Genomic DNA, 16,104 nt, shown 5'->3' on the forward strand with positions numbered 1-16,104 from the left:
CAGATCTCCTGGACCCATGTTGCTTCCATGCTACATTAGCTAAATCATATGTGGTTAAACATTCTTTCAAATTATACTCACAATTATTCTCACAAACAAATATTCTAGGATTTGTAACTTTTTCAGTCAAGGAGTTTATCACTTAATCAAATAGTACATGTTTGTTTTCTGCCTCTTAGGGCCATGAGAAAGAAACAAAGGAAAACCGGTGGATTTTGGTTTTGATCAAGATCTATAGCTGAAAAGACTCCTTGTCTTTTGTCTGTAGTACAAGGAAGTACATTGAAAAGAGTAACAAAGGTAGTGCCGATCAGTTGGGGAATGGCTAAATAAATTATGGTGCATATAAAAGTAATGGAACATCATTATACTTTGAGAAATGATGAAAGAAACAGGTTTAGAGAAACCTAGAAAGATTTGTATAAATTGATGCAGTGAAGTGACAGAACCAGGGAATCACTTTATACAGTAATAACAGTATAAAGACAGATGACTTTGAAAAAATTAAAAATGTAAATGCAATGACCAATCACAATTCTCAAAGACCAATGATGAAACATATTATCTTACCCCCTGAAGGAGAGGCAATAGTTCAGGATGGAGAATGAACCATATAGTTTTGGCATGACCAATGCAAGAAATTGTTTTGTTTGGCCATGTATATTTGTTAAAAGGATTTTCTTTTCCTTTCCCACTCCCCCTCTCCCCCACAATTGGGGAGGAAGGTAGAAAGGACAGAAATTAAATGTCCCTTAACCAAAAGTTAAATAAAAGTTTAAAAAAAAAAAAGGAGTAAGGGATTTGGAATGAGAGGACATGGGTTTCTAGCCTATATTTTTCTACTTTAGTTTCCTCATCTGTAAAATGAGATGATTAGATTAGATAGTCTGGAAGGCCCCTTCTGACCCTAAAGCTATGATCCTATGACCAGAGGTCACATAGCAGATCAATGGCTTCAGATTCCCAGCTAGAATAAATCTTTCACTTTTCATTACTGAATGGTAGCTTAACAAAATCAACCAGGGATTCCTTCATTTCCACTGGGTAAACCAATTTTGCTGTACATGTAGTGCCAGTGTTATTCTTTTTAGGTAATCTTTGTTTGCCTTGGTGTACTATGGGAAAACTTCATTTTAGAGACATGATTTACATTTGGGTCCTGTGCAATATGGGGGACACTTGAAGAAGAAATAAGATCTCTGGGTGACTGAGACCAGATTTATTATTCTTCTGGAGAGAATAACAAGCTTTTTTATTGTAATAGCCTAAGAAATTACCTTGGGGGTGGAGGAAAAAAAATAAGCAATTATACAACACCTATGCTAAGTGCTTTTTACAAGCATTCTCTCATCGGATCTTCAAATAACACTTAGTATAGATGCTATATTAAGTACTTTTTGCAAATATTATCACATTTGATCCTCACCATAACTATGAAAGATAGGTATTATTGTTATCCCTTGATATAGTTATTACAGTTGAGGAAACTGAGATAAACAATAGTTAGATGACTTGCCCACAGTCACACAGCTACTAAGTGTCTGATCCTGGATTTGGACTTGGGTCTTCCTGGCTCCAGGCCTAATGTTGGATCCATTGGTCCATCAGATGCTTCTGAGGAAGAACTTAGATGATATAAGCTAAAAGAGTATTGGTAAACGGAAAAATATTTAAGTGTTTACTATGTGCTATGTCATAATATATGTCATAAATATAATTGAGCAAACAATTGCTTAAAGGAGGGTTCTTGCTTATGTTTAGTACAAGGCCGATGGAAAGGCCAAATACAACTTAGGCAGAGGAAGTTGCATTGCAGATGGCAAGAACCTGGGAGTCTTGGAGAATAATGGTAGGGACTGATTCCCTACCAAAAGTACAGTGAGATTAAAGGCTGGAATGGAAGCATGAGAGGAACCCCTTCAGATGATGGGTCTTATAAATATCATTTCAGAAGTCTAATTTTCCCAGAGCAATATTGTCCCAAAGACTATTGATTTTCTTGTGCCTACATTTTTGTGGTAATCGGCCATCGAGCAAACAGAAGTGTTTTGGTTTTAGTCTTGATCTGCACAATAAGACTTAGCACAGCTATAGAAACCTGGGTCAAAGAAGAGCATGAATTTTCATTTTTTTTTATTAAAAATATAATTTTAAAAATTGAACCAGTTAAACAAACATCAAATAATATATTTCACATAGCTAATATATTTAAATGGGATATACCATTTAGAGCAAAATTTAGGGAAATATAAACATCTGGGCTCAATTAAATACCTAATTCATTAACTTTTAACCATCTCCTTAATTTTAACCTGTTTTTCTTCAGGATTAAGTAGAATTTACTCTGAATATTCTATCTTAACTGTAGCCTTCCAGGCTTCCTTTCAAGAATTTGAATGAAAAATCCTCATAGGAGTGTAAACCCGCAGCTCTGTTGCCTTGACTGAGGTAGGGGGGTGATATGATTAGCTTGCCAATGTCATAAAAGGACATTGTTTCTCAGGCTAATTCTCTGTGTGGGCCAAATCAATGGTTTCTTCTGTCTTTAGTTTCTCTATCTATGGTATTTCCTTGACCTTGTCAAAGTGCGAAAACTCCCCACACCAAATTTTGATTTTGAAGCTCTTGAAACATATTCTTCTGGCTATCCCCTAGATCTATAAGTTCTATGATGTATTAACTAACCTTGAGACAACTTGGCCCATTACTACTCTGTTGATCTTTAGAATCTTTAGCATTAGAATTGCGCTGGTATCAGGCTCCTTCCACTTTGTAGTGCTAAGGACCCCTCTTTAGAGGACTGAGGACTGGATAGCAGGCAGTTACAACTCACAATTTATTCATTATCAACAGTTATTCTTCATCACAGCAACAAATCGTCTATATGCTGCTTGAGTAATTAGCACACGAGAGAGATGGGCAATAATATAGTCCTTTATCAGGAGACCTGAGCTCAAATTATGCTTCTGGCACTTTCCAGCTGTGTGAACATTTCCTCAGATTTCCTTACTCCTGGAGAAAGAGAAAAAAAAATTTCAGCATTTATTTATCCTTCCTTCTTCCATATCCCCCAATCTGCCCATGTTGTTGTTGTTCAGGCATGTCTGACTCTTCTTTACCTCTTTTTGGGGTTTTCTTGGCAAAGAAAATAGAGTGGTTTGTGCCATTTCCTTCTTTCGTTCATTTTACAGATGAGGAAACTGAGGCAAAGTTAAGTGACTTGCTCAAGGTCACACAGCTAGTGTCTGAGGTCAGATTTGAACTCAAGAAGTCTTTTCTGTCTCTAGTACTATAGTGCCGCCTCCTGGCTGTTCTTGATACCATCTTTCTAAAGCATTCAGATGCTTTTACCTGCAAGTCCTGGGGAAGATTTCCCAGAGCATTCTGTCCTGATTCATCAATGATCTCTCAGTTCCAGTGGTTCCATGCTGGTGTCCTCTGTTAGGAAGACTTGGACCCTAATCTCACCTCAGATGCTTGTCAGCTTTGTGATTCTGGACAAGTCAATTGATTTTCCATGCCTTAATTTCCCTTTTTTGAGAGGCACCTGCGGTTAGGTGATTTGCCCAGGATCGCAGCATCAGGATTTGAACTCAGGTCCTCATAACTCCGGAGCCAATACTCTACTCACTGTGCCATCTAGCTGCCCCGTGCCTCAATTTTCTTATCTGTCAAATGAAGTGATCAAATTTGATGACTTCAAAGGGCTCTTCCAGCTCTAAATAAATGGTTCTATGATTTAAAGGAGGAACTCAGCCATGGAAATGGGTTGCTGGGAAGCTGATAGAATACAAAAACATGTCTACAAGCTCCACACAGCATAGTACAAAATGGTAGATATGGGGTTGATCAATCAGACTGGGTAATTCAGAGTAGCCACATTATCTTTCTCTAAATGGGCATAAAAAGGGGGATAATACATGTTTCACTAAAATGCTACTCTGGGGTTTCTAGTGGCATGGGACTGTGATACTCATTCTCCTAGATACCATATAATGTCACACAAGCCATGTTGCCAAAGGGAACTGTCCAATAAGTTATAAAAGATTTTAATATGGACCTAGGAAAGATTGCTCCCTTATCCCTGGGTTAGATTCTTGGTGATGGAAATTTTTTTTCCCCATTTCTCTGACTTCTGATACTTTTTATGGGTTCTCAAACTACTGTCCACGGGTCAGATGTGGCCCGCTGAAGATGTTTATGCTGCCTGCTGGGTTATGGCAAATGGGCTGAGGGGCAGAGACAGAGTGTGAGCTTTTGTTTTTACTATAGTCCAGCCCTCTAACAGTCTGAGAGACAGTGAACTGGCCCCTATTTAAAAAGTTTGAGGACTACTGCTTTAGTTGATCTAGTCATCCTCAAATATTTTCCTCACACTCTCTTCTCTGTATTATTTATTTTAAAGTTTTGGGTGGCTTTTATTTTCTAGTGGAGGAATGTAACGTAGCACTTAGTAAGAACCTAACAGAGGAATAATAATAATAGCTTGCATTTATAAGATTTGCAAAGCACTTTACAAAATCATTTGATCCTCATAACAACAACCCTGTGAAGTTGGTGCTATTATTATCCCCATTTTGCAGATGAAGAAATTGGGGTTCACAAAGATTAGGTGACTTGCACAAGATCATGCAACTAGTAACGCATGATTTGAACTTAAGGCTTCCCAACTCCAAGTCCAGCACTTTATTCACAATATCAATTAGGAAGCCAGTCATACACATGGTTGTTGGGAGCATGAAAAGAGTTAACATTTGTAAATTACTCTGTAAACTTTAAGATTTTGTGTTACATAAATGCTAGTTATTATTGTTAATTGTCATTATTGGCAGCATATAAGGGACAGCTAAATGCCATAGTGGTTAGAGCACTAACCCTGGAGTCAGGAGAACCTAACTTTAAATCCAGCCTCAGACATTTACTCCCTGTGTGACCCTATTTGTCTCAGTCTCAGATACAAAGGAATCCACTCAACAACAACAAATTATGATGGGCTGCTTTTCTTTTTGTTTTTTAGGGAGGTAGGGGACAGAGAGCCTTTCAACTTTCCTTTCTAACACCTTAGTTCAGTCTCCTCGCTCTGAGGGATGATGAATTATTTTGCCCTTTGCCACTCTTGAGGATTATTTACAGAGTCTAGAGGGGTTGTGATCTCAGTCTTTGGAGAGAGTAACCACACTAATAAAACTATATATCCTTGAGGGATTGAAATATGGATCCCTGCTGTGTTGGAGATGGGGAGAGTGAGTAGAGTTTCCAGGTTGCCTGATGATGCACTGAGTGTGATTGTGAAGAGCTGAGATGGATTTTTAGAATACTGTGTGATGTGCAATCTTGGTGTCAGAAAGCTTGGAGGTAGACTAAATAGGAGGATTCTTCCTAAGATAAAGGGCTCTTATGTGTTTCAGTAGTTCTCTCACAAAGTGAGCACCTTCAGCTGCTCCAGGCAAGCTGTCCAGATATGTATATGTAAAATATAAAGTAAATCTTATTTAACACCACATAAATATAGAAAGGACTCCTCCCCAAACCCATACAGAGTGGGCATTTGCTATCCTCTCTTTCTCCCTCCTCCCCATGGACTTAAATATACTAAGTAGCTATAATAGCTAAGTGGAATTTTTGTAATACTGTGTCTGCTCAGGATGGTTTCAGAGAAGCCTGGAGAGATTTACAGGAACTGAAGCTAAGTGAAATGAGCAGAACCAGAAGATCATTATACACAGCAACAAGAAGACTGTACAATGATCAGTTCTGTTAGACCTGGCTGTCTTCAAAAATGAGATGATTCAGGACAGTTTCAATGATCTTGTGATGAAGAGAGCCATCTACATCCAGAGAGAGGTGTAGGAACTGAGTGTGGATGACAACATAGTATTTTCATATATTTTGTTGTTGTTTGCTCGAATTTTATTTTCTTTCTCATTTTTCTTCCTTTTTGATCAGATTTTTCTTGTGCAGCAAGATAATTGTATAAATATATATGCCTATATTAGATTTACATATATTTTCACTATGTTTAACATATATTGAATCACTTGTCATCTAGGTGCTGAAGTGGGAAAAAGGGGAGAAATTGTAATATAAAATTTGCAAAGGTTAATGTTGAAAAATTATCCTTGCATATGATTTGAAAATAAAAAGCTTCAATTAAAAAAAACTGTGTCTGCTGTACAGTCTTAGTGTCAGAAGGAAAAAGAACTTATGGTTTGTTAGAGAGGCAATTGGTACTTCTCCCTCAATTCCAATGGACCTCTGCTTCCTTTAGGGATTTCACCAGTCATTCCTGACTTGCGATGCTCCCCTTGGGAAAGACCCTTCCTTGTGAGGAAGGAGAAACCCTTCAGAGTTGCATGACAGTCCACATGACTTACTACACTAGTGAGGGGCAAAGCTGGCTTTATTATGCCATAACAGCCAGTCCTCTCTATTCATCCCAAGCTCCCTGCTGAACTGATCTCTTTTCCTCGTGGTGCTCCATTACTTGGTTGCCACTCTTGGATATGCCAGCCTCTCACTCCTTCAGGGCTCCATCATTCTGCTGCCGCCTCCATCTGCTTCCCATTTTGTCTCCCTCATCCTCAGGGCAGGATTGCTGCTGTCTTACAATCAGAGAGCCGGGGCCAACATGTTTCTGAGCTGCTGGGCACATCTGTGGCTCTTTTAGGCAGGGCCAACATCACTATGTCTCTAAGCCAGATAAATAGTATCTGCTTTTTTGTTTTTTCTCAAGATCCCAGCCTTCTTTGTATCATACCCTTTTTCAACCAAAGATCCCGGGTCCTAACTCTGGTCAGAGTGAATTGATTCCATTCCTTTCTTCTAAAAGGCTTGAGACTCAGAGAATGTGGCCCTCATGTGGTCAGAGACAAAAATGCTCAATACTCTACATTTGCCATCCTTCTCCCTAGTGAGAGGGGCTAGACCTTGCTAATTGTCCTGGGGCTTGTAGAAGAAGCCTCATTGAAAAAGATAGCCATTGGGCCACACTGCCACATTGACAAAGGGGGATCCCCTTAGACAGAAGAGATCAGGATAGAAAAAAGTTCAGAATGAACTGACTTGACTGAGAGCAGAAGTATCAGGGTAACTAGAGAGGTTGGAAATTGTGATATTTGGGAAGTGACTTACAAAGCTCCAGAGTGTCTGTGATTGCCCAGATGGTTTGGACTCTAGATAAATGGCCTATTGGTTCAGGTTGGAGAGGTTCTGGTCTGTGACTGGCTTGGATCTCAGAGATATGGAGCAGGTGGAGATTGGAACTGAATGGATGTGGAACACTGGGTCCTGGTATTTAGATAACGACTGTCATGTCAGAGCGCAGTCAGCAGTGGGTTGTGGATGAAGGGCAAGAAGCCAGCAAAATGTTTAACAGAGGTGAAGTCTGATAGGGCTGGTTTTTTAAAGGCTATAAACTGATTTATTTAGCTTTGGACTCAGTAGGAAAAAATTATAGGGAGGGATAATTGAGGAATCACAATAAAAATAGTGTCTCTCCTCTAGGTCCTCAAGGTTAAAGTCTGGTCTCACTAAGCACTCACTTTATCCTGCAGTGTTTTAGGACACTGAATTTTTATGCATAAGTAATGGGGAATGGAGTGATTAGGCAGAGTCAGGACCATGGTCAGTGGGATATGGAGAAAGAGTAAATATCCAAGAGGGGAAAGCCAGGAATCTGCAAAAGTCAGGGCTTGGTCTAGGCTAAGTGGTGGGTCAGCTTCTAGGTAGGGAGTCGGGCAGAGTCCAGGAACTTCTATAAAGGGCAAATCAATGAGTCAAGTGCTGCTCAATCTGTTTACACAAAGAGAGGAAGTCAGCTGCTGAGGAGGGGTAGGTGAGCTCATCTTTAATCACTGAATTCGGACTCCATGTGGATAAAGCTAAGATGTGCCATTCCACCAGACTCTGGCTGGTAGAAAAGCATGGCAAGACATCAAGATTTGATTTGTTTTCATTCAATAAACATTATTAAGCACCTACTATGTGTTAGACACTGTGTAGCTGGTCAGTGCTTTGGATAGAGGGCTTGAACTGCAGTCAGGAAGATTTCAGTTTACATATTGCCTCAGACACATAAGCTATGTGGCCTTTGAAATGGCCTCATCTCTGTTTGCCTTGGTTTCCTCAACTATAAAATAGAGGTAATAATAGTGTTTACCTCATGAGAGTAAAAAGGAATTTGTAAAGTTTTTAGCACAGTCTAGAAAGAACATAGTGTTCAGTTGTTTTTTCAGACGTGTTCTATTCTGTGTGATTCTTTTGGGGATTTTCTTGGCAAAGATACTGGAGTGATTTGTCATTTCCTTCTCCAGTTCATTTTACAGATGAGGAAAGTGGGGCAAACGGGGTTAAGTGATTTGCCCAGGGTCATACAGCTAGTAAGTATTGGAGAGTGGACAGGAATTCAAGCAAACAAACATGTACAAATGAAATATATACAGGAAAAAATTAGAAATAATCCACAGAGGGAATGTGCTAGAAGTAAGGAGTGGGGATGAGTAAAGGCTTTTGTGGGGAGATATTCCACTTTAGGAAAATAATATACTAAAGGTTAAAAAGGTAGACAAAAATCAGGGCTTTTTTTAAATGCCAAAAAGAGGAATTTCTATTTCATCCTAAAGGTAAGATGGAACCCCTGTTATATTATTTTTTGAATAGAATAATGACATAGTTGAAACCTATGCTTTACAATGTTGGACACAGCATGGCAGAGGGAAGAAAACACTGGATTTGGAGGGGAAAGACCTGAGTTTGAATGCTGGGTCTGTTTCCTTATCTGTGGTATTTTTTATTCTAAATATATCATCTTGAAAACCTTTTCAGTTCTTTACAATCATTTGCAATTCTAAAATTATGGGATTCTTTCAATTTCTATGACACAATGTTTAAAAGTTTGTTTCAGCCCCAATATAGACTGTTAGCCACCCCCCAAAAGTCAAGTCAGAGCCTGAACCATCCTACAATGCCCTTGACTGGGTCATCACTCTTCAGCAATGGGGAGGTCCAGATGAGAGTAGCTTAAAGGCGAAGGCTCTGAATGAAGTTAACCTAACTATACTTTGAGGGATAAGCTTTGAGTCAAATTCAGAAGGTAGTATGTGTTTAAGAAGTCCTAGTTTATAAATGCTACTCTTGAAATATTTTAATTGAGGAATTCTTGCAGGGGAAGGCAAATACACTGAGAGATGGTCTCTTGGGAGTAAGGATATAGTCTGGTTCCAGGCAGTAAAAGTTGAACTTTTGCCTACAAAGTGGTGAATTTATCTTGTTGGATCTTGAAGCAGTGGGTATCCACAATAACTCAGAGGGAGGGTTCAATGGTAGAATGGTAGATTACCATCAGTACAAAAAAAGTGAGTAAGCACAAAAGTGATATATGTTTCAAGATGGGTAACTCTAAGGATTTAGGAGAAAATAGTTAAAGCTATACTTTTTTAAAAGTTATTCTCTTGAAATGATGAACACTAAGGTCTCTGTCATGATGTAGGAAAGGGAAATAAGAGGGAATGTTGATTATTCCCTGAAGTAAAAAAATCCAACATGATGTTATGGAAAACAAAAAAAAATCATGAGAGGTAAATTCATTGATTCATAATATAGGAACTTTAGAGTTATAAGGGACCCTAGAGATCATTTGGTCTAACTTGCTCACTTTCTGGATGAGGCAGTTAGTAGAGACAACATAATAGAAATGTCATTTTCTCTTTTACAGTATGGTAGTGTGATCGCATTTGGATGTTGGGTTCTGGACAGTGAACAAACAAATATTTGGGGATATTCCATGAAACTTCAAAGAGGTAAATATGTAACATGAACAATGTCACGATGGGTCAGAACATTCCATATAGTCCAGAATTTTGTCTCTGCTGATGGCAGCAAGATGCTTTGTATAAGCATTCTCTTGTCAAGTTTGGATTTTCAAGAATGAGAATAAGCCTCACTTTTAATTGATTTAATTAACAGGCTTATACATAATAGATATACTATGTGGACATATTCATACAATAAATTTACAGGAAAACAAATATATGTCAACTTCACAGTCACCTGCTACATCTCCATCTTTTCCCAGTTCAAGGAAATGAAATCCTCCTAACAAGAGGCCTGGTCCTATTCAGACAAGTCTATTGCCCAGCTCTCTCACAGATCTTACATCTTTATACTGATCTAAGCAAAGAAAACTGGATTCTCTAACCTAGGGGAAGTGTAGAGAAATCCTCTTTCACCCCTGGAGCATGCTTAGTCATCATACTTGCTGATATCCTCTCCAAGGAAATTACTTTGTATGTATCATATATTTATTTTGCTAAACACATGTTGTTTTCTCCCATAAAATATAAACTCCCTGAAGGCAGGGAACAAAAATGTTCATTTTTGACATCGCATTTTCAAAATTCTAAGATATCAGATGGAAGCTTAGGGAGACTATTTCTGGCCAAATATGGCTTAAAACTTAGGGAATGGTACTTTGAGATGACAAACCATGTTCTAATGTGTTGAACTAAAAGAGTTGATGACTCAATGCTACCTTTTTCCTTTTGGCTGCTCTCTTAGCTCTGGAACACTTTCTAGGCATCCTAGTGTGACTGAAAGGAAGGAATGAGAAAGGATGAGTCCTTTCCTAGTCTAGCATCATGACGACTGACAGGGCTCTCCACATGGAGTGTCTAATCAATTAGGTAGGCTTGCACCAGGATCTGGCTACTTTTGCCTTTTTGGTGTTTGTTCTTTCCTGATATTAGGCAAATGTGTACCCAAAAATGAACCTGTTCAGCCTTGGAAATGACCTTGTGAATTGGAAAATTCTGAAGGACTTGAGTCCCCGTAAAAACCTAGCTGGCAGTAGAGGAAATGACTGCATTGAAAAAGGGCAGCATCAGAAAAATGATTGGGTCAAGTTTTATCAGCAAGTAGGTAATGGAGTTATTTGGAGAATGTCCAGTCTAGGTGAAATGAAAAATGACTAATTATGAGTCAAACTGTATTATGCTCTGATTAGCCTCTGCAAATTTTAAGAATACCTTCTTGTTACCGAATTCTTTTCTCATATGGGGACTTGATTTAGAGAGATTGAGAAAAGGGAACTTCTTTTTATTAGAAGTCAGGCTGCTCAGCATTGAATGGAATCTAACTCACTTCCAGGAGAGGGAAAGGTCAGTATTCCAGCCCTTGTGGTGAGCCAGTGAGAGTTCCTCAATGTTAGATTAGCAAATCTCATCTAAAAGATGTCTACTGATTGAATATGGGGAATGAGGGAAAGCAATGAGTTGGACATGATTCTAAACTGTAAAGTTAAGTGACCAGAAGAAAGATGGTGTCGTTAATAGAAATAGGGAAATTAATGGAAGGTCAGTTTTGGAGCAGGGCTCCAAACTAGCAAACTAGGCCCATGAACCTGATATATTTAAGTATGGTCCATGAGCTAAGAATGATTTTTACATTTTAAAATAAAGTTTTATTGTGCTTTAAAACATAAAAAAATTCTTAAATCCCTGGAATATATAAAAGCAATCTGTGGGCCAGTTTTGGCCTCTTGGTTTAGAGGGAAAGGTAAAGAATTCAATTTTGGATATGTTAGATTTAAGATACCTCTGGGATATTGAAGTAGAGCCATCCATTATAAGTTTGTGATACAGACAGGTCCATAAGGGATGTGAGGGCTTAATACTTCTGTCTGATAGTTATCTTTATAGAGATGATAATCAAACACATAGGGTCTGATAAGTGTATAAAGAGTGTATAAAGAAAAGAAAAGAGGGTTCACAATAGATCCCTAGAACACCAATGTGTATGTGATCATAGGATACAGCTAATGATTCAGCAAAGGAGTCTGGGAAGGAATAGTCATAAGAATAAGAGGAAAATCAGTGGAGAGTAGTATAATGAAATACAAGGAAGAGAAAAGTCTCTAGAAATTCTAAGTGAGTAAGCTCAACTTCAGGGAGATCAAGAAGCATGAGAATGGAAAAGCAATCACTGGATTTAGCAACTAAAGGGTCACTGATAACCTTGTTGCAAGCATTTCATTCTGAAGCAAGACTCCAGAATTGAAAATCATTTATCAAAGGATTGAGAAGTGATTGGAAACAGAGAAAACGGTGGCAGGATATGTCAGCAATTCTTTCCAGAATTTTGATAGTGGAAGTAAGCAGAGATATAGGATGATAATTTCAGAGGATGGCAGAGGCAAGAAAAGGTTCTTTAAGGGGAAACCTGAGCATTTTTATAGGTAGAAAGAAAGAAATCCATAATTAGAGAAATTAAAGATGAGATGGAGGCAAGTTCACTAGGGAAACAAGAGGGAATTGATGGACTTATAGACACAAATAGAAGGTTAGCATTGGCAAAAAAGAGAGGCTTTTCTTCAGAGAATGGCACTAAGAGTGTGAAAGAATATTTAAAAGAGTGGAAAGAAGATGAAGGAGCTAATAATAAATACCCTTGATATTCTTAGTAAAGCAGTTGTTCAGGGAAGGAGTAAAAGGATGGCACTGAAAGCTTGAAGAAAGAGGAGAAATTTTGCACTAACTACTTTGAGGACCATGATAGTCAATTAGTGAAACAAAATGATTTCCATGCAGCAGAGGAATGAATTAAGATTAGAAAACATGAATTTTTATTGGACCTAGCTGGCATAGTATGGGACTTCCTCCAACAGTTTTCATCAGCTCATAACTAGGAAGAAGCGGCAGATGGTATGGGAAACCCAGACATGATGGTTGGCAAGATGTGAATAGTACAAGGAGACAATATAGTCAAGGTTGACAGGAAGTGCTTTATAGAATTGGCTAATTATAGGGTCAAACTGAAGGGAAGAAAGAACAGGAATAGTGGACAGGGATAATAGGGAGAAGATAAAAGGACTAAAATCATGTCAAAGACAAATAATAGTTTCATGAGGAATGAAGTAGAAGGTTAGCTGAAGCACAAAAAATTGTGATCACAGAATTCAAGATCCTAGAGGTAGAAGAGTTGATTAATGTCATCTCATGGCTACAAGGTCACTCTCTTTCTTTCTCAAGAAGTTTAGAACCTGGCTTTCAGGCTTCCTCCCCATCCCAAACCTTGTCTTTATCTGTGAAGACTTGAATATTCAACTTTTAGTCAACTAAAGTGTTTTTTAAAAAATGTTTAAAAATTGTTTAAACAAGAACTGCTATGCTATATTTGGCATTAGATCCTCCTTATAAGTGAATATCAATGAATTAAGTCATTCAGTCAATCATAGATCCTCCTAATTGTACTAGCATTCAAGTACAATTTAATCAACATTAAGTGCCTACTATGTGCAGGGCATTGAAAGTCTCTGTTCTCAAGGAGCTTACATTTTATGAATCTCATAATTTTTCATCTTGTTTATAAGAACAGCATGATATTTACACGTCCAGTTCTTATCTTTCTCTGAGCTCCAGTTTTGTCTCTCCAAATGCCTGCTGGATACTTGTAACTCAACATGTTCAAACCAAAACTCATTATCTTTCCCAACATCAACCCTCCTGTCATTTTTGTGGAGTATGCTACCATTCTTCCAGTTAGCCAGGATTTATCCTTGATTCTTCATTTCCCCTCCTCTTTCTCATTCAAGTTGTTGCCAATTCTACCTACTCAATATCCTCTGCCTTCTCTCTATATTACAATCACTCTATTACAGTCCTCATCAATTCTCATTTAGACTATTAGAATAGGGCTCCTCGACTTTAGTACTGACCTTCTCTAAACCATTTTTCACATAGTTTCCAAACTGATATTCCCAAAGCATAGGTATGGCCTTGCTAGTCCCTTGCTCAAGAAATTTTATTGGTTCTCCATTGACTTTAGAACAATAAAATTCACAATCTGATTCCAATCTATAGTTCCAGTCTATTTACATACTGCCTCACTTCATACACTCTCTGTTCCAGTTAAATGGTCTACTTTTTGTTTCTTGTACATGACATTCTATCTTCCTCTTTTTTTCACTTTGCAAAGATTGTTTCCCCATTCCTAGAAAGTTCCCTTGCCTCATTCTATCTGTTAGAAGCTTTGGTTTCCTTTAAAGCTTATTTCAAGTTCTACTTTCTTGAAAATGTTCTTGGCTGTCAGTGAACTCTTCCCACCCCCATCACTATTTTGTATGTGTCCTACTTAATTGTAAACATGTTCTATCTCAATTTGGTCAGTCATATAAATGTGTAAACATAGGGGTAGGATTTGAACTCAAGTTCTCTGATTCCTGATCCAAAATTCTTTCTGTTCTACTGTCCTAGAGCTAAAAAGAGAGGACTGAACTAGAGATCTAGAAGTCAGCCCTCAGAATCAGTAGCTGAAATTTTGAAGAGGAATCAATTCACTAAGGGAAAGACCATAGAAAAAAATGGCACAGAGGGACAAGGCTTTGGAGAATAGCTCACAGCTAAACAGCGTGAGGAAGTAGAAAAGCTTTTATTGTCTACAAAATACAGTAATGTTTGCATTCATATGGTTGCTGTCTATGAGTGTTCATTAATCATAACTTAGGATGCCTACTGTTTCAAACAGCAAAGCAACCAATTGACCTTATACACAGCATCTAACTTCAGTCACAAAGATCTATTACCAAGCCCTAAGGCATTCCAAGATAAATAAGGGTGATCTTCTCCTTTTTTTTAACCATAAATCAACCTCAGCCAAGAGATAAGCTATGGGTGATGTATAGGTAGGCATTGTGATGGGGAGGGGATAGTGAGAATGGGTGACCTGCAATCCTTTTAACCTGTGTCCCTTTATAGTGGATAATAGGCTGATTCACTCCCCTCTTATTCCTGATTGCCTAGCTATAGGCAAGGTGTCCTCCAACTGTATGATGTAATGGAAATTATACTATAATATCAGAGGACTTGGGTTCAAATCTCAACAGCGTTACTTTCCTGTATGTTTTGGGAAAGTCGCTCATTCTCTTTGTCTGGATTCCCTTATTTATAAAATGAGGCGATTGAACCCAATGATATTTAAGGTCCCTTCCAGATCTAAATATATGATCTTAAGTGCAGGTCTCACGCAAGCTTTTATTTCCTAAGCAATTCCTGAGGTTGCTCTATAAGGATGATTGTTATGGATGCTTTGACAACCTTAATTGAACAATTATTTTAACTACTATATGCCAAAGACAAAACTTGAACCCAGGACTGATTGTCTCATACTCTTACTAGTTATGTGATCCTGAACAAGTCACTTAACTACTGTCTGCCTCTATTTCTTTAACTGTAAAATGGAGATTATAATACTGAGGAGCCAATGAGATCTGTAAAGTGCTTAACACCATGTTCCCTTCTTTTATGTGCTTAACAAATGTTTCCTCAATGGAATTGAATAGGTGGCAAATAGGAGCCACCATTCCCATAACCATTTTCATCAAATTTTTTTTTTATTGAGTCATTTTCAATTAGATCTGACTCTTTGAGACTATGTGGGATTTTCCTGGCAAAGATACTAGGAGTAGTTTGCCATTTACATCTCTAGTTCATTTTACGGATGAGGAAACTGAGGTAAACAGAATTAAATGATCTGTTCAGAGTTCAACAGCTTGGTAAGTGTTTGAGACTGGATTTGAATTCAGGTCTTCCTGATTCCAGGCTCAGCACTGCATCTATTGAGCAATGCTATCATCAAATCGCTTTCACCAAGCATTCATATAACCTGGTTTCAAGAGACTGGACTGTGACCTCGGCTCCTTCTAAAGCTCATAAAAGCAAGTTTTATAAAATATCAGATTATTATTATCCTCATCATCTCCTCCAAGGACAAGAGAGGACATTAATCCTTTTGGGTTGTTTATAACAGGAGTGAACAGAAAACTTTTCTGAAAGAATGGCCAGAACTTTATAAAATTTTCCTCTCTCTTTCTTTTGCAAATTTACTCATAAATGCTGAAAAGAAGCCCAGACCTAGCCCCAGGAGTTCAAGCTGGAGTATCCTAATAGGAGATAAGAGTAAATGAGAATGATACTCCCTCCTGAGTTGGCACATCTGTATTCTAGCCTGCCACTCAGCCACCACTGGGGCTACATTCATGACTTAATGTTTTATTGAACCATTAATACTGAATTTTCTGCCTGAGTTCCTTGCTGCTTGGAGACAAAAGGCACC

General features: G+C 38.2%; 1 protein-coding gene across 1 annotated transcript in view; it reads left to right on the forward strand.

The window, feature by feature from the left end:
- The first annotated feature begins 1,767 nt into the window (after positions 1-1,767).
- Positions 1,768-16,104, forward strand: part of LOC141555035 (serine/threonine-protein kinase PDIK1L-like) — a 101,173-nt gene continuing 86,836 nt past the window's right edge. The window contains exons 1-2 of the mRNA XM_074287589.1: positions 1,768-1,849; positions 9,713-9,797. The gene's annotated coding sequence lies outside the window, so the exon portion shown is untranslated. The remainder of the gene's footprint in view (positions 1,850-9,712; positions 9,798-16,104) is intronic.

This window comes from Sminthopsis crassicaudata, chromosome 2 (assembly GCF_048593235.1).
Source record: "Sminthopsis crassicaudata isolate SCR6 chromosome 2, ASM4859323v1, whole genome shotgun sequence".
Lineage (NCBI taxonomy): Eukaryota > Metazoa > Chordata > Mammalia > Dasyuromorphia > Dasyuridae > Sminthopsis > Sminthopsis crassicaudata.